The sequence below is a fragment of the Haliaeetus leucocephalus genome, unplaced genomic scaffold, assembly GCF_000737465.1.
Source record: "Haliaeetus leucocephalus isolate CR32 unplaced genomic scaffold, Haliaeetus_leucocephalus-4.0 Scaffold556, whole genome shotgun sequence".
NCBI classification, from domain to species: domain Eukaryota; kingdom Metazoa; phylum Chordata; class Aves; order Accipitriformes; family Accipitridae; genus Haliaeetus; species Haliaeetus leucocephalus.
The window spans coordinates 4765619-4783506 of NW_010972992.1; the positions used below are offsets into that span (position 1 = coordinate 4765619).

At 46.4% G+C, this 17888-nt stretch overlaps 1 long non-coding RNA gene across 2 annotated transcripts; it reads left to right on the plus strand.

The window, feature by feature from the left end:
* The first annotated feature begins 341 nt into the window (after positions 1-341).
* LOC104837917 lies at positions 342-8034 on the plus strand. 2 transcript variants are annotated; one of them, XR_774977.1, is made up of 4 exons: positions 342-2343; positions 4386-4455; positions 6900-7012; positions 7160-8034. It is a non-coding gene; the product is annotated as an uncharacterized LOC104837917 (long non-coding RNA). The 2 variants fall into 2 exon arrangements; XR_774976.1 differs by having other exon boundaries at positions 6900-8034.
* The last annotated feature ends 9854 nt before the right edge of the window (positions 8035-17888 follow it).

Below are 17888 nucleotides of genomic sequence, written 5' to 3' on the forward strand. Positions count from 1 at the left end.
GACGATCGGTCGGTCCCGCAGGAGCCGCGCCGAGGATCGGGGCGGCTGGAGGTGGCTGAAGGCGCTCGGGGAGGAATTCGGCTGTGGGCCGATGGGTCTGGCCCGCTCGGTGAACCGGCCGCTCTTCTCTTGGGGCCTACGCAGCGCCGAACAAGATGGCGTTACGAGCGGCGGCGTTTTTAGAAATCCTTTCGCGGATCGTTCGCGTGGGTGGTCACGGCGGAGGGGTGACAGCCACTGCGTACAGGTACGCCTAGTCCTGGGCTAGCACCTGTGCCTCCACGGAGCTCACAAAGCTCGTTCCTCAGAACATACCCGTACTGTGTCGGAGCCAGTGCTGAATTGGCTAAATGTGCATTTTTAGGTGTATACCGGCACGCGGGTATGGATGTAAGGTAAACGGGCACATGGAGAAGAAAGCTCTGGCTGGGTCCTTTGCGGTGTGAACCACAGGCATGCACAGCTCCAAGGCTGTAAATCCCATCAGCTGTGGCGGCAACAGCTCGTTGCAGATAAGTTGGCCTTTCACGAGACGTTCTTGAATCCCACTCTGCAAGGGTGGGTGGGTTAGGCAGCTTTTTTAAGCTGAGACCCTGCAAGAAGAGCATAGATGGGCCAAACAGGCTAATGGCATGGATGCACGTAAACGGGAAAATCGTGCTGTGCTGTAGCCTGTGCTCTGGCACGTCGGAATGGTGGCATCCAGTGAGCGGTATGGAAACAGTCCTTCTCCCTCCCTAGTCCCCAAGGACTCCAGAAGTGTCAAGCTCTTGTTTATGCAAATGGCTCTTCTGTTTTTATATTGAGAACAGGGGAAATATTTCAGTTATTTGACTAATCCAACAACAACAAAAAAATCAAAAGTGCTGTTTACATATTCAAAGCCTGCAGCTTTCCTTCAGTCCTTTGAATGCCCTGGGGAAAAGCTCAGACATCTGCACTGCAGGGTAAGTGAGCCACCAAATGTTTCTGAGAGGTGGCTCAACAATGATCTTTAGAAGTATTTGTATTTAAGGTACACGTGACACGAAGCTTTTAAAACGTACACGTCCCTAAAGTCAGTGGAAGAACTTTGGCCCAGTGCAGTGATTTGCATTCATCTGTAGGATAGATGCCATCAATTTATATGCTGTGGGTTAATTTCACAGCCAGGACATTTACGAATGTCTGGCTTTTAACATGTAAGTTAAAATCCTGAGAAAAACATTAAAATCTACAAAAAGACCTTAGGTCTGCGTATTTTCCATATACACAAGTTTTCTATTGAAAACAGGCTTGAACAAACAGCCTCCTAGCTTAAATTCAGATCCAGACATGAACTTCACTCCTGCCTTATGGCACAAACCAAACTTCCCAGTCCTAATACTGCCAGGCGCTGGAGTTTGAAATTTGGGTGTGCACATCCCCAGCGTTTAGACTTCAGCCTACTCAGAGGAAAAAATGGCTTCAGGGTTAAAACCAAGAGATGAAGCAATACCTGGGACCGCACTGGGGTCAGTGCTGTTTGGGTGTGCCTGTGCTGGATCCTCAGTCTCCAAAGAACAGCTTTCTAGACCTTTCTGTTTCTTTTTGAAGTGATGGTGATGAACCCTAAGGTGCTGTAAAGAACGGTTGCCTCTAAGTGATCTTGTGTGGTGGCTGAAGAGTAGTGATTTACTGAAGCAGAATCAGTCTGGTGGACAAGGGTGATGGGATCCCTTGCCTGCAGAGTTTGATGAAACTAAGGAATGAATACAGCATTAAGTGAAAATAGGATCTGAGGCAGTTACAGCTCTGACCACCTGGTCCCTATACGTCCCGGGATCCTGAGGACCCCAAATCATCATCGAGATTCTGTAAAGTTACTCTTTGTAATGACATAGAATATATACCAGAGATCCAGGCAGCAACATGGATTTGCTAGTTGTAAATATATCAAGGATGCTGGGCCTGTCCAACAGTGAGATAAAGGAAGAGTTTTCTCTTAAGTGTAATCCCATCGGATCATGCAAATGAATCTAAGAGTAAAAAAATCTGGAGAGGAGATGACTCAGAAGAGAGCTGGTAACCGCTGCAGATTTATCATCATGCAGATGACTCTTAACATATCTCTTTTGTTTGCTCGAGGTATTGATTCAGCCACCATGTGATCTTTGGAGGCCCACCTTGTTTATAGTGCCTCTCACCAGCCAAAAAAACCACTGACCTTATCACAATGACAAAAACTTCCAGGTAGTTATAAGCATTGAGAAAACACATCTATGGCACCTGATAACATCAACAGAACCAGAACTGTCTGTAAGGACCCCTTTGCTAGGACTTCCAGCTCAACACAACAGTGGTACACATGGACACTGCGAATAGGTAAGGACTCACATAAGCACACATATATACACACTGAAAGCTGGGCCAAATATTCTCATTTACACGCATATATAAACTACAAATGCACAAAGGCAGGACTACTAGCCTTTTGTATTCACACACACAGGGCCCTATTATACATACGTACATACACACACATAGTTCGATGAGGCTTGGCCAAGCTTTTTCCCCCATGCCCAAACAAAAAAGTTCCCCCCCCACGTCAAAATCAGTTTTAAGCCCCAGTCTTATGCTCCCGGTTCCACAGAGGAAAAGCAGCCCTTCTCACAGTGCGTGAATGTGCACAAACACCACAGTTTGTGGGGAGAGATGCAGTAGCAGGAGGCTATTTCTAGCCCACCAGCAAACTTAGAAAAACAGCTCCTAGATCAAATGGGTTTGTAGACCCTGGGGAGGTGCCCAGCAGTCCTTTACAGTGTGGAAACAAGAAGCTTGACCTGAGTGACAGAAGAAAATCTGCTTCAAGCAGGGGGCAGAGGAAAGGAAGGAGAAACTGGCTTTCCTGGACAACAGTGGATGGGGTGACAGTGACATGGGAGGGAGAGGAAGAAGGTGAGAAGTTCAAGTAGGAAAGGTATTGGTCAGCTGTTTTAGGGCCACATGGGGGAAGCTGAGCCTAACAGGATGTGACAGGCCAGAGTTGTGCAAGTTGTTTGAAAGAGGATGGGAAGTTGCTATGGCAAGGGTGGTTGAGGAAAGAAGAAGCTGTGCCTTCTGGGCACAAAGAAGGAGGGAAAAATTGGTTTACGTAACTGGAGCATATAGGGTCCTTCAGAACGTGCAAATGCGATGGGTGTCCTTTCCCTCGGTTTGTTTTATTCTGGTGCCGTTCCTTTGCTCTTTTCCTGCCTTTATGCTGTGCCCATTGGAGAATGTCTTGCAGCTGTCAGTTGATAACTGGGCAGTGGGCTTTGCTGTAAGGCAAAGGGCCAGGCAGGAGCAGGAGCAGCTGCCAGACAGGAGGGACGTGCCAGGGCCCTTGTCTTGGGTGGCAGCCCATGCGGAGTGGGAGGTGGGAGGCGTAGGCTCAAGACAGCCACTCATCAAACAGCTTCCCAGAAAACCCTCTGGACAAGGGTTTCTAGCAGGGCTGCCTGTGATCTGAGACCTGGGGAAGGATGTGTCCAGAGCTGTGTTGTTTTTAAACACAGCCATTTGGAGCCGGTTCACTGACTGGCATGGCAGGGTTATGTATGCAGGAGGGAGCTCATGTTACAATTCTCAACGTTAAAGCTGTAGGGTCTCATTTCCACTTTCTCTGTTTCCATGTGTGCTAGCTAGGCTGAGGTAGGACAGATGAAGGTCAGCAAACTTTATACTGTTTATAACTTCGGTCTAATGTACGCTCTGCATCCTATGGTCCCATACAAAAGCAAAGATAAGCAGCAACAGAAAATAGCCATAAGGGAAGACTGCAGCCCAGCACCTCCCTGTGTGACGTTTACCAGACCTGTGATGACTTCTTTAAATCCTCAGCTCTTACAGAAGCACCTTCACTCACTTTATGCCCCTCGGTACTGCCAGAGACATGCAGCAGCCATTCAAGCTTGGTAGTTGAGCACTCATAACTCATGTGGAAGCAATTTAGGAGATGTCTGACTGTGGGCAGCAGGACTGACAGAGCTGACTCCTCAGTCATTGCATCTACAGCCCAGCATAGCAATTTAAATGTTCCTGGATTTTAGTTAAATTTAATACATTGCAGCAGCTAATGTAGATTTCTTAGGCAATTACCAAGACTGTCTACCTATGAACACTTTTTTGCGTAGTTCTCTATTTGCTGCAGGGTACGAGACCAAATATCCCAATTTATCCCCACTAAGAATGTTTAGGAACAAGTTGCAAGCTATTGAGAGTTTATACAATGTCAGTAAAGTAGCTACAGGCTATTTATGAACAGCACTGCTTCTAAAGAATACTAATTAAAGGGGAGGACTCTACTGTAACATAACACCATACTGGCTGGAACCAATATTTTGATTAAAACTGTACCTTTTCACCTGATTGCTCGTCTGCACTAGAGGCACTTCAGAACGTGAAGATCTGTCCGCAGAGCCCTCTAGTGGAAGTACCATCTAGAAGCCCAGAAAGGTGGGTTGTTTTTTTTCACCAGGCCACAATTATCAGCTTCTGAAAATTACATACATTAAGGTGACAAAAGTGCTTTTCCATCACCAAATCCGAGGTTAGCAGGGCCTTTGCTAGCTAGCCTAGCTAGGTGATCAACAGTTTATTGTTTTCAATTTTACTAGATGATCAATTATCCTAGTGAAATTTACCCTATTTACCGTGGCCAGCAGCATAGTGGAAGCAGTAAAAGACACTAATCTAATTGTCTTGCCAGCTCATTAAGGAGTCTGTTACACGTGATTACAGCGGGGTGTCTTGACTGGGCAGCCTGAATGTGCTCCAAGCTGCATGAGAAACCTGTTTGCTTGGGGACCACTGTCACGCCAACAGAACAGCAACAGGTTACTGGTTATGCCAGCTGCTTCTGCATTGGCTAGAAACTTATTCCTGGAGCACAGGTTCAGCTTAGTTTGTACGGGTGGGCCAGAGGACGTTGTATACATTCGCTGGAGAAATGCATAAGCTAAATTTGCACGTTGTTCCTTAGTCTGTGATGGTTGTCGACCTCCTAAGGCTAAAGGATACTTGCAGCCATGCTTGCCTCTACCTCTCATTGCCCAGCAGAGAGCACTGTAAGAGCAATGTTAGAATCAGCCACCTTAGAGCAGTGAGGACTTAGGCATATAAGGTTTGATCTTTAACAGATCCTGCACATTTTCTCTGAGTGTACCTCCAGTTTTGCCTATATATGCCTATCATCCCCCCTGGACACTCTGAAGATACTGTGTCTTGTGGCTCCTGTTCCTCTTCGCGAAACACGTCTCAAAGGGGAGATGAGTTCTAAAAAGCTCAGGCATTGATGACTTTTTCTGAAGTCCTGGAAAACAAACCCATCGGCACTGAGTGCCTCACTTGTTTGAGCCAGACAGCAAAAGTATTACCTGCTTCCTGGCTGTCATCACCTTTACTTCCATTTTCCTTAGCCAGGTGGAACGAGGAGGTATGTTTGCTTGTATCTGCTTACCTCAACAGCTGTACAGATGGTCTGCACAGTGGGCTGCTTCTCCTTCCCCATCATCATTTTCCAGTATTGTTTTGAAATTGAAAAAAAAAATTGGCTGTCCTATCTCCCACACTGCTTCACATGCCCAGTGGGATATTGTTAGAAAGTTGATCTCTTTCTTGCTTCAGCCATCCATTGAATTTGAGCTCCTAGGGTACCCCACACTACGATGTGTCTGCTCTTCCATCACACAGTGCACTTCACCTATAGGAGCTGAAAGAAGGAGCACTGCAGAGTGTAGGTATTCAGTCCAGGAGATGCGGCTGCAGGCAGGGAAATCAAAGAAGACAGGTTTTGTGGTTATGCTATGAGCATATCAAAGCACCAGGAGAGTGGGCCAGGTCTGGGAAAGCGCTATGTTCCAGACGCTGTTTTTATAGCATGTTGAGTATTTCTAGGGAATTTCATGAGGATAAATGTGCATAGAAGCATTGTGGCCTCCACAGATCAGACACCACAGGAGCCACATCAGGGGAAGTTCCTAAATTACTCCCTTGCCAGTACAGCATGAACCCAACCAGGAAAGGGTTGAGCTGGCTATTCTTGGTACTTGTTTTGTCTGGTGGCTTCCTACAAACTGGAGCAAGGACTCACCAACTTGTTCCACATCATTAGCTGCTGGCAGCTCCCCAACCATTACCAGCGTAGTCTGGATTTCACCCAGCAATTTTGAGATGAAAGATAGTGCAGCACCACTGCACTCACTGTTTTAGGGCCCAATCCAGCTCCTGCTGAAGTCAGTTACTCTTTTTCCATTGAGTGCAGCTGGAGCTGGGTCTGATATTTCTGTAACAGTTCTGTCTCAAGTCTTCAGCTAGCTGAAATGTTGGTAAAATAGTCCAACACAATAGATAGATGCCTGCAACTCAGGTATTTTCTGGCATTCAAATTAAAAACAGCAACACAGTCAAGCAAGAGCATGAGGAATTATGTTTCTTTCCCGAAAACACCTAAGGTCTGAACTTAGAGCAGCCAAAGCACCTGGTGAAAGGAGTCTAGAAGCCTGCATTAAGTGGCTGTCTGTCAGGAGGCTGATACATCTGTGAAGCTCTGTTCTCTTTTCCAAAGTGTAACCCTGCCAAGAGAACCATCAAAGAAGTCTCTCTGGTGGTGATGAAGATACTGATAGCACTCAGCTGCCCTAAGAATGGCTGAGGTCATTGCTGAGATTTTGGGAGGAGCCCTGGGAGAAGTGTATGTCTAAAAGAGTATCTAAAGTCCAGGGGTGTAGGAGCATGGAGGACACACATGTATTTTTACAAACCTAGTGAGGAGACACCTCACCTGGCTATTCTGTCAGCAAAATTTTATTGAGAGTACTTTGAGTGATTTAATGAACATCCTAAAAGCTGTATAGTATACACACATAATTTGAATTCCTTCTATCTGTCTCATTCTGCAGTGAGTGATTATTGACTCCTCCTGATTTACATGTGGAAAGCTGAAGCACAAAGACAGCAGGCACAAAATGAACAAGCAGAGATGAGGCCAGGGCAGAGACTGCCTTGCCCAAAGGTCAGCAGTTGTCTGTCATGTAACATGTACTGCCTCCCAGTCAGCTGTGCTAAGATGCTACAGATGGAGGGCCTGGTTTGTTACGAGACTTGGCCACTGTTACTAAACATCTTGTCATTGCTAAAATAGCCCTAGTTCCACTTTCAGGGCCAAGACACCAAGAAGCAGCTACCATTTTAAATGCTGTGTCATGCAACCACTGCAGGGCTGACCCAACACCAGGAGCAGTACGCTGTCAGCACAGCAACAAGAAGGGCATTCAAGGTAATGAGAAACTGGGTAAAATTAAAACTGGCAAAAGAAATTTTTTCCACACTAACATGGAACTGGATTCAGGAGCTTGTGGTAAGAGGATGCCACTGAGGCCAAGAATTTAGTGTTTTGGTTTTTCTCTCTAGAAGAATAGGAGGTACAATCAGTCAGAACAAGTGACCGAGAGCCCTGAGAGTCCCTGATTATTGGGAGACTGTTAAAAGACTGCCTATGTACAGGCTGACTCAGTGCCGACGGAGAGATATGCCAGCCATTGACTGTGGGGAGACCAGCTCTGCTTTTGCTATGAACATAAGAAAATCCTGGTGACTTTACACTGTGGGCAAGGATGACCTGTAGCATAATGCTGAGACACTTCAATAGTTTTCCCTCTAAAGGATACATGAAACTCCTGGGGGTCTGTGAGGAATACCAGGAGCCCACGAGAGCCTTTTCCCAAGAGCCAGCATTATTGAAGTGCAGTGGGTGGGCAGAGATCCTCCACCCTTGACAGTTCAGTGCAAATATAGCCTATATAGCCAAATATAGGCAGAAAGAATCCTGATTTCTGGAGAATGAAAAGGGGAGTGATGGAAGAGAGTAGCAGCATCCCTCTCGAGAACCCACTTCCCTCCATCCCCATAGCAAGCTTCTCCACAGGCAAGACTAGGGTTAATAGGAAACATATGGGAGGAGAGTCTGTGATCCAGGGCTCCAGGATGAGCAGCTGAAGCACTAAGGAGCTACCTGGACCCCATTCAGGAGTGAGCTCAGGGATAAAACATCTCATGAATGGGGAGTGGGCCGGGTGGGGAACTTAAAAGGTACAGGCTCCAGTTTGGTGCTTCCCACCCTCCTAGGGCAACATGCCAGTCTGAGAGGAACATTCCAGTTCCAGCACAACAAAGCATGAGAGTCACTAACCATACCCTGCATCTTCCATGCAGCATCTCTTTCCCTCCCTACCCAAATTAAATTATTAGAACTGGACTCATAGTAAACCATTAGGGTTCCAGTGTGCTAGTCCATTCTGTTCTCAAGCTCTGAAGCCTTAAGGTGCTTCCATGAAGCTACATCTGCAAGCAATGGACTGGTAGCAAAATCAAATGCTCTGGTGGAGCTGAAGACTGAATTCAGACACTGTATCTCAACCCCTCCATGGAATTTGGTGGATGCAGATTCCCTCACCTCACTGAGGACACAGCCAGGGCTGTCCACCGTTTTACAGTGCGTATGTGCAAATAAACCCTTATCCTCCTTTCAGCTCCATCTTTTTTTCCTCCTTCTCTTTGGATTTTCTTCCTTTTGTCGATCCCAAGAACAAAGCAACCATTATCAAAGCCCATCACTCTACACTTAAATAAAATCCAGACTTAATAGGCAAGGGACAGCTGTAGAAGACCAGCTCAACAGAGTGAAGGGGTCTGTTCTGGATACCAAAGAACTGGTCTGAAGTATCAAGGACAGACCTTTAGACGATGCAAACCAGCGGTGCAGTTACACTGTCTTATACACCAGCTATGAATCTTGTCTTTGGGTGAAAGAGGGGAAAAATGGCCACAACCAGAATCACTGAATAATAATATTCCCAAAGCTAGAGAGAGTTTGTCTCCACATCAAACCTTCCCACTTTATGCCTTTTTTCGCAAGGAGTGCAAACAGAAATTGGAGACTCAACCACCTTTGCACTGAAATTGCATAGGCTTGCTTTGTAGAAAAATGGCAACTTGTTCCTGTACCGGTTTTCTCTGAGCCACACTGACATCCTTTTGTTATTAGCATCTCTTTGGCCAAGCTTCTCTTTCCCTGGGGAGTCCAGAGGCTCTTGCAATCTCACTACTTCCTCGGTATGTCCTCATCTCAGTCCTTGAAAGCCAGGGTAGTGTGAGAATGCTGCAATGCATATATAGACAATGCACCCAGTGCCATTTTCAGCTGTAAATTCACATGAATACCTCAATTCACTGTCCTTTTGGTTAGAAAAGCACTGGCATTAGACAGTGTGCTCTGGGCCTGTGTAATGACTTGGGGGCTCAGAAAAAGCGTGCCATTCCTGATCTCCCACTGACTTTCTGGAAACCCGGAACAATTCCTTGCATGTTGTCTACTCAGGGTGTGATCTGTTTGGAACAGGTGCTGAATCTCTCTAGAGTTTAGCAATAGGGGACATTGGCCCTTGCTGGGGTCATAAGACAATGCTATAATGCAAGTGAACAATAGAATTGTTATGCAGAAGAATTGGAGTTGCTTCCAGTTTAAACCATAATATCATGGTGACGGACTACATCACCTACATGCTCTTGTCATCCTCCAACTGGAGTTACAGTAGAAACAAGGTGGGGAAAATTTTCAATGTGACAGTGATCTGAATATCTTTGTTTCCCGTGTTTGTGCTTCTCTGCAGTTTAACTAACAAAACACCTGCAGAATGAAATATCCTTCATCTCAACAGTACCTCTCACCTCCCTGGATTTGCGTATCATCACTTGATTAAATCTTTCCCTTAAAATTAAAGAGTGTTTTTTTTAAAGAGGAAAAGATTAATTTAAGTAAGGGTGGAATGCACAGAGGACATGAGCTCAGTTACCAAGGGCTGTGCTGTTTTATTAGCTAACACCAGCATAAAGTGCTCAGTAAAATGGCTGCCCATCCCATCAGATTTACTACCTTCCACATGTGGTTTTTTATTATCATTAGCTTAGCTTTAAACAATCCTTTCCAACCTTTCCTGTCTCTTGTTTTTTGCTGTCCTCACTCTAGAATTAAGTAACAAGGTTGTAACCAAGCATTTTCCATGCCTTAACATACAAGGTTCATTGGGTTCTTCCAGGACTACTTCCTTTACCTCATCCCTGACATCCTGATTCTGCCATGAAGTCTGTGCATAAACACTCTGAAATTAATGAGGCTTTACCCACAGCATTAAAGCGCTGGGTGATCTCCAAATTTATCTCAGTAAACCTTTCCCTCCAACATGGCTTTAAAAAGACTTAGTCTAATAGCCCAAGATTAGGATTAAGTTTTATAGAAACAAGACCAATAATTGCTACAATTTGAACATATTTTTAAATATGGTCTGTAAAGTTACAATCTGGTTACAAGAGCAATGAGCCAACATGGATCTTGCAATACAGCAGTAAACCCCACGAGGACTGAGTGTCCTATTGTTATAACTTTATTGGCCCTGCCTCTTTTTCTATAAATTTGACATTGTTGATTACCAGATCCTTCCAGAAAGCTTCCCCACCAAGAACTCCAGAATAAGCTGCAAGGCCCTGAAATATCTCAGGATTTCTTTTGGGACCAAATATGGCCCCCAAGCATCTTTGAAAATTCAGTCCTTTCCCTCTTTCCTGATAGCGAAGGGCTGCCTCAGTGTCATTGCTGCAATGTGTTTCCTCAGTCACATCAAGTCCACTTAGTGATAATTATGCAGGGAACCTTTTAAGCTGTGGATCCTGTATGAGCTGTGTTCATTTCACTGACAACCAGTACTTTGTGAGATGGGACTCTACACTCACCATCTGTTAGAGTTTGCACTGTTGTATGTGGTACATGCAAGACTTTGGAGCTTTTGCTCTGCTGGGGCCACTAGCCTGGAATGTGCTTCCACCTAAAGCGTGTCCCACTGGCACTCTACTTTAAAGGAGCTCTTTCACTTTTGCTCAGTTGTGTATGTGTGTGTTTTAATCACGGCTATTTTATTGCTCTTTTAGTGCGTCATTGTCTTTTTGTCTCTTCGTTTACTTGGTTTACTTAATAAGAAATGGTTTCATGAATGCTCTGCAGCTTCCCACTCCCTTCCCAACTTGTGTGCTTTTGTGGAAGGATGGTTATTTATAAAGAAAACAGGGCACACTGTTATTATAACTCCACATCTCAGCACAGCTGTTGGAAGAGCTGGTGAAGCAGCGCAGACTGAAGTGCCCGCAGCACAGAGAACAAATGACACGGGAATAGAAGGGGTGGGCTAGCCATTGACCACAGGCATTCTGTAGGTAGAATTGTGCTGTGACTGCAGAGAGCCTGGATCTATCCTGCTCTGCCTCTCTCCTGGATGTGGTTAAGAAAAGAGCAAGAGAAGGAGAGAGGAAATTAACACAACAGAGAACTTGAAATAAAAGTGTTTTATATCATCTCCTATAAAACAACCCATAAATCTCTGCCCTCCTGCTCCACCCCTCACATGTTTTTCATTTTGCTGGCTGGCTGAAAAACAGAAAAGTGTAGGGTACAAAGCACATATTCTTGGTGGGAGAGGCTCCCCCCTTCCCTATACACTTCCTACTCACACCTTGTTCCTATGCCTACAGCACGGCATTCTCTTCTGGTGAGTAATCAAAACATGGAGGAATTCAGCATCTGTCTACCATTTGCATAGCTTTAATTCCTCTCACTCAGGGATCTCTGCCCATCTACCAGCATCTTCAGCCGTCTTTGCCCAGTGCAGGGGAAAGGCACTCACTGGGGCAGAACTGCTGGGACTTCTCAGCCACCAGCGTAAACCCACAGGTAACTGGAACACTAGGCCACCAGCAAGGCCCCCAGGCATACAGTTCTGTCACTCCAGTGATGACACAGAAGGTCACTACAGGCAGCTGGCTACAGGAGCCCAAGAGGGTTCAGGCAGTGTCTTCCACATACCACCCCTCACTCAGAGAACTCGCAGCTCCTTGGAGACATTCATCCCCCTGGATGATGCAGCAGCCACTAAGGTTTTCTGAAGGGAGCAGCAGAGAATTGATTTCTGTCCTGGAATTCACTGACTCATTGAAGTAGCTTTCCTGAATAGTAAGTCTCTAATGCCTGAACATAACCTAAACATCCAAAGTGCCGTATAAATGCTATTAATTACTTTCAGTAGAGTTGGATAAACAGAAATGTTAATGCTTCAATTCCAGCATTTACAGTTATGAGAGTTTTGCCATTGGAGAGAAACTGCAGCTCAAGAAATTGTTAGATCCACATTCTCCATAGCGTTAGAGGCTCGGTGTCCTCTGAAGCTCTCAAGAGTTGCAATGCTGTCTGTCATTGCTAACACAGATGCTAGCATGGAGGCTTTCTTTGCTAACAAGAGAAATCACAGACGGCAACTAACTTCCAAGATCAGCTAGGTTTCACTCCTCTCCTCCCACCTCCACCCCCAAGCACTCCTCACCAGAAAGAATGACCTGATGTAATTCCAGGAGCCGACCAGAGAGGGAGTGAAAACGCCTGCCTGACTTGCACAGAAACGTAGTCGCCCTTTTTTTTTTATTTTAACAAGATCTGGTAGGACAAGCTCCAGGCAGACGCCAAGAACATCTTGTTCAGAGGCAAGGATTTGGAGCAGGTTTATTCCCAGTGTCCTCTCCCTCACTGGGTGGGGACTTACACCAGCTGATACCCATTTTCTCCAACCAGCTGGTGAGATACACCGTCAGTCCCGGACTGTGTCAGACTTCAGTTCCAGCCCTTCTGGGAGGAAAGTTGGGTTTTGTTACCATGGCAGTTTGGCATGTAGCTAACCTGGTAGTGACTCTGTGCATATATGAGAGCCACTTAGACAAATACAGTTCAGACCAAGGTTGCGTGCGGGTGGAGGGAACGTACTTTAACAGCTCACTATCCAATGGCTTTTGCATTTTCCACTTCTCCCAGTGCTGCTGGGCCTCATTCTGGCTTTGGCACTGGTATCCAAACCATCTATCCACTACACTGTGAAAGCTGCCATCCTAACACCCGGCTTTTGCTGGCCTAGCAAGTAACAACCTGCCGGTGTTTCCCTCAAAACCACTTACACGTTTGCTAACTTTAGACCTTTCCATAAATGGATTCAGCACATGGACCTGCTGGCAAACTGGGGAGTTCTCTAAGCTCTTCTTGGAATTCACGCCAGTCACCTCCAGAAGTGTTCCTTCAGCCCATGCTCTGTTTTCTATCATGCTGGGCAAGCCAATCCATAAGACAAATGTTGGATGGGCCCTAAATGCCACTGCAGTTGTGATACCTTTTTATCTGATCTTCAGGATTCCACTGCAGTTTTAATCCCATTGCCAAGACCTACATGGTTCACAGTCTAAGGGGATAAGGCAGGCAAATGAAGGATAACTATTCCTATTTTATGGATCTGTAGAGATGCCTGCAGGAGTTGGCAAGTGGCTGACTGCAGGGTAGGCCAGTATGTGATCTTATGGTATGTTGGCTACTGTGAGAAACATGCCCATTGCTAATCTGTGACTCCATGGCAAATGTCATCATTTGATATAGTTAACACTTCTTTGTCATCTCTGACTGAAACAATGAGGAAAGGCAAAGGATGAGAATGAGTTAAGAGGGAAGGGGAAGCAGCATAAGGAGATTTGAAAAATAAATTACTCACTGCATTCAAGGCAAAGGGCGGCCTGTTGATATATCCCACCCGAAGGGGACTGAAAAAGTGACCTCATGCTGCTTGTCAAATATAATCCCATCCCTCCCATGACTACCTAATGCTACAGCTCCATCTGTCTGGAAGCGAGTCCCCACTGCACCAGGGCCAGCTTTACCATAGAGACAGAACAGTGCTAATAATTTTTAATGACTGTTTATTATACAACCTACCCTGGTCCAGGCATTTCCAGTAAATCTAGAAGCAGCAAACAAATACTAAGTAAGTCCTGCACTGTAACATGTACGTGATGCAGAATGGTTGTGTGCTTAGGTACAAGTTTATGTCATGCTATACACACTGTGCAAAAAATCTTAGTTCATCTTGATATTGTTATTGTGCCTAAAGACCTAGTCATGGACCTGGATCCTCGGTGGACTAGGTGCTGTGCAACCCAACAAACGGGAGGATCTCTGCCTCAGTTTTGTTGTTCAGTTTGTGCATAATGCCCTTAGGTCACGCAATCCAGACAAGCAGGGCAAATTGCAGCAACCATCCCAGCAGTAGCTGATGTATCCTGTGCATCTGATGAATTATGCAGGAACTGGCCACACATTATCACTTGGGCAGGGAGGGTAGAGCAGAAAGTCTTAGTCCCTCTTATCCGGGAGCACAGGCACAGAAGATAAGGAAAAAAGGCTGCCACTTTCTCCACAGACTGCTGCTTCTTCCTTCCTTCCTTCCTCCCTCCCATTTGGGAGGCATCTAAAAATCCAGGGACAGCTTTCTGCTTCCCATTCAAGCCAAACTTTTGTCACAGCAAAGCAAGATTCAATTCATGGCTGAGCCGTGCTCACAGTACCCAGGCTACTTCCATGCAGAACAAGCTCATACTCTGTCCTGAGCTATTAGCACATATACCCAGCCACAGTACGGAACCAACATTGGCAGAGTTGCAACCTGACCTAGTGCTTTCTATTTCTTTTGCTGTTAGTTTCAAGCACCCCCAAAGTAACCTATCATTCACTAAAGTCTGGCAAAGCTCTTGTGTGCAAGGGACCCAGGTTGCTGCTCAGAGACGGTAAGGAGTGTGCCAAGAGGCTGTACTGCCTCGAAGATCCTTGGGAAACAGTCTGTCTGTAAATCTTTCCCCTTTGATGTGTTTCATGGAGCCATCCAGAGTCTCATTAAAACCACAGACAACACAGAGAGGTGGGAGGCAGTAGCAAGTGGCTGGATATGATGATGCAGGAGGCCACCCGAAAGGACCAGGACACCACAGTGCCTGTGCCTGGGTATAGTTTGTCAAGAGCTCTGAGCACAGGTTGAGCTTCAGCCAATTTGGCTTGCACAAGTAGCTTTTCACTGAGGATTTTATGGGACTCCCTGGGAGCACGGGCAGTGGCAGCCCCCCTCTCCCCCCACCTCATTGCCCTGACGCTAAGTTATTTTACAATTATTATCTGAAGTCAGTGTTTAGCTGTTGCCCAGGTAACAGCTCAAACATGCCTCACCTCATGGCCTCCCTGCAGCTTCGTAGGGCTGCTGGAGAGCTGGGAAGTAGACTTAGTGCCAGGCGCTGAGGAAATGAGCTCTGCAGCCTCCCCAGGACATCCCAGAATGTTGGAGAGCTTGGAGGAGAAACATCCCCAGCCAGATTCCTGGGCAGGCACCTCATTCAGCGCACAGTGCCTGACACAAAATCCACAGCATCTCCCCCCACCCCTCACACCCTTTGGTTTCTCCAAATACATGCAAACCCATGAGGCAAATGCTCCCACTGCTCCCGTTGGTACCTCTCCCCTACCTGCAAAGGCAGGCCCCACGACATATCCTCTGACACACACTAGGAGTACTTACACTCAAATATATAACCCTGCAGTACATACTCTGTCCCCCTGAGCCACAGCCTGAACTAAGATACATGAACTCAACACACACAGCCTTGCAGTCCATGCAAGGGGTTAAGGAGCTGGAATGAAGGCAGTGGCAGGCACTCAGCAATCCTGTACTGCTAATGCAGGCAACTCACTGAAGTCACAAGGAATATCATCTGCATAGAGCGGATAGTATCAAGCCTGGTGTCCCTGCTACAGCCTTAATATCAAATGTGCTCATGTCCCAAGTCAAAATATAGTTCTAGCAGCATTGAGGCTCAACCTGCTATCAGAAAACAAAATAAACACATCTGCATGTTGCTTGGTATATCATGATCGAAACGATGGTGCTGCCAAAGGGACAAATGGGACTTGTATTGATAGTGCCTTGCATGTATTTCTGGCCTAATGCATGAGGAAACAAATAGCAAGTCAGGTTACAAGCGATAACATGTAGGAGGCAAGTGCTGTGCCCCTGGTGCTGCAGGTCATTGCTGGAGTGGCGGTCAGGGGACACGTCAAACAGGGAAACCATAGCCATTTAGCAGCATCAACTCCTCTGTGCCCATAAATCTGCAGAGAGATCTTCTTTGTTTGTTTTGTTATCTCTGTGGCAGCAGTTGCACTCCAGCTCACACTTTAGCTGGTGTCTGCAAACAGACATGCTTCCTGCCCAGGTATGTTGTTACAGTTCAGTTAGGTGCTCGCTCGGTACTTTCAGCACCCCAAAAAACTTTTTCGTTTTCTCTCTTCTCCTATTCCTCCTTTTCTCACCCCAAGTCAATAAGTGAGGGATCGGTCCCTGAGCAACTTGGAACATATGTCTTTGTCACCCTACATACTCACTGTGAGGTTACAGGACAGCCATACCTGATCAGGATTTGCCACCTAGCCACATTGAGACCTGCGTCTTTAAGTGTGGTAGCACTTCTGCAACAGATCATGTCCAATATGGGCCAGATCTCACATCTTCTAGGCATCAAAAGCACCTGTCAGGTATTCTGGAGAAAAGTACACTGGAATCCAAGGTGACACCTTTTGTACTGAATGGGTGGAAATCTTTCCCCAGCAGAAATAATCACTGCTTGGATGCTTGCTCCCAGTCAGGCACTGGCAAACCAATCCTTGGGAATTCTTCAATAGTTCTAAATACCGTGAGATGATGGTAGAGTTCCAAGGATATCTTTTTGAACTGTAGCTCAATTCCTTTTACTGTCCCCCTGCTGGGAGCCTTGATATGAGGGAATGTTTAACTCCACGAATGGGAGCAGTTTTCAGATTACTGAAGAGCTGAGTGATTTTTGCCAGTACAACTGCAATCAAGTTTGCTTCAGATTTTTCTTTGCTTTTTGAGACTAACCTCAGAGCGGTCATGCAAGCTGTGTGGGCACTAGCATAGTGCAGGGAGCAAAGTACAAGTATGCCCTGCAATTTTGCATGAAAGAGGAGATTTCTCACGCATGTCTTTGTCTTTTGTTCCCCTTTGAAAGAGAGAGAAGCAAGAAGAGTCAAGACCTCTGTAATCCTTGCAGCTCAACAACACAAAAGGAGCTGGGGTTCTCAGAAAACAAAACGGCTGGGGCCAGAAAGTAATCAAATCCTGCACAATCTTCTCTATGCACCATGGCAGAGACAGAATCTGCCCCTGCCTCCTTTTGACGGTAGCCAAATGACCATCCCCCATGGCTAAAGCAACTCCACCACCACAGCCAGCCAGCAGCAGCTGCACTGAGAACCCTCTGGTGTGGCAAGGTATAACTTCTTACATCTCATTAGGCTTGACTGGATATTTCCTGATAAGCCTCGCTGAAAGCAAGACTGCTTCCAAGGTGGGAGAGATTCCCCGTGGCGCACACAAGATCCAAGAGAAGAGTTACAGTCTGTCTGCATCATCCCACTCTTGTTCAGCTAGAGGGGACCCAGGGCTGCCAGGAGCAGCAGGTCCAGCCGGGCAGGTGCTGCCCTGCTGTGCGCACTACAGGGCGATGCCCCCCTCCATTAGCCCATCTGGGACCACCGGGGGACTGGTACCAACCACCCTCCAGGGCAGGATACAGGTTCTGCTCAGAGCTGTGGGTCCCGGCCCCACTGTTCCCAAGCCTGCCCTTTCACTGTGCCTGGCTCGCTGCTCCTCTTGCCACTGGACACTCCTATTTCAGCTAAGTCATCACTGACCCATTTACTTCCTTTCTTTTTTCCCGTTTTGGTCTTTTTCTCATTCAGCTTTGGCTTCTCGGGCTTGCTTAGGGCAGCTGGACCCACTGGGGGCTGGTTTTGTTTGGATCCACATGAGAGGCCAGTTAGATGTGATGTGGCATTAAAGAAAAGGACTGCCAGTGCTCCCCATAATGGGTGCACGCTTGTTCTACCTTTCTAAGGCCTGTCTGTAGAAGTTTAA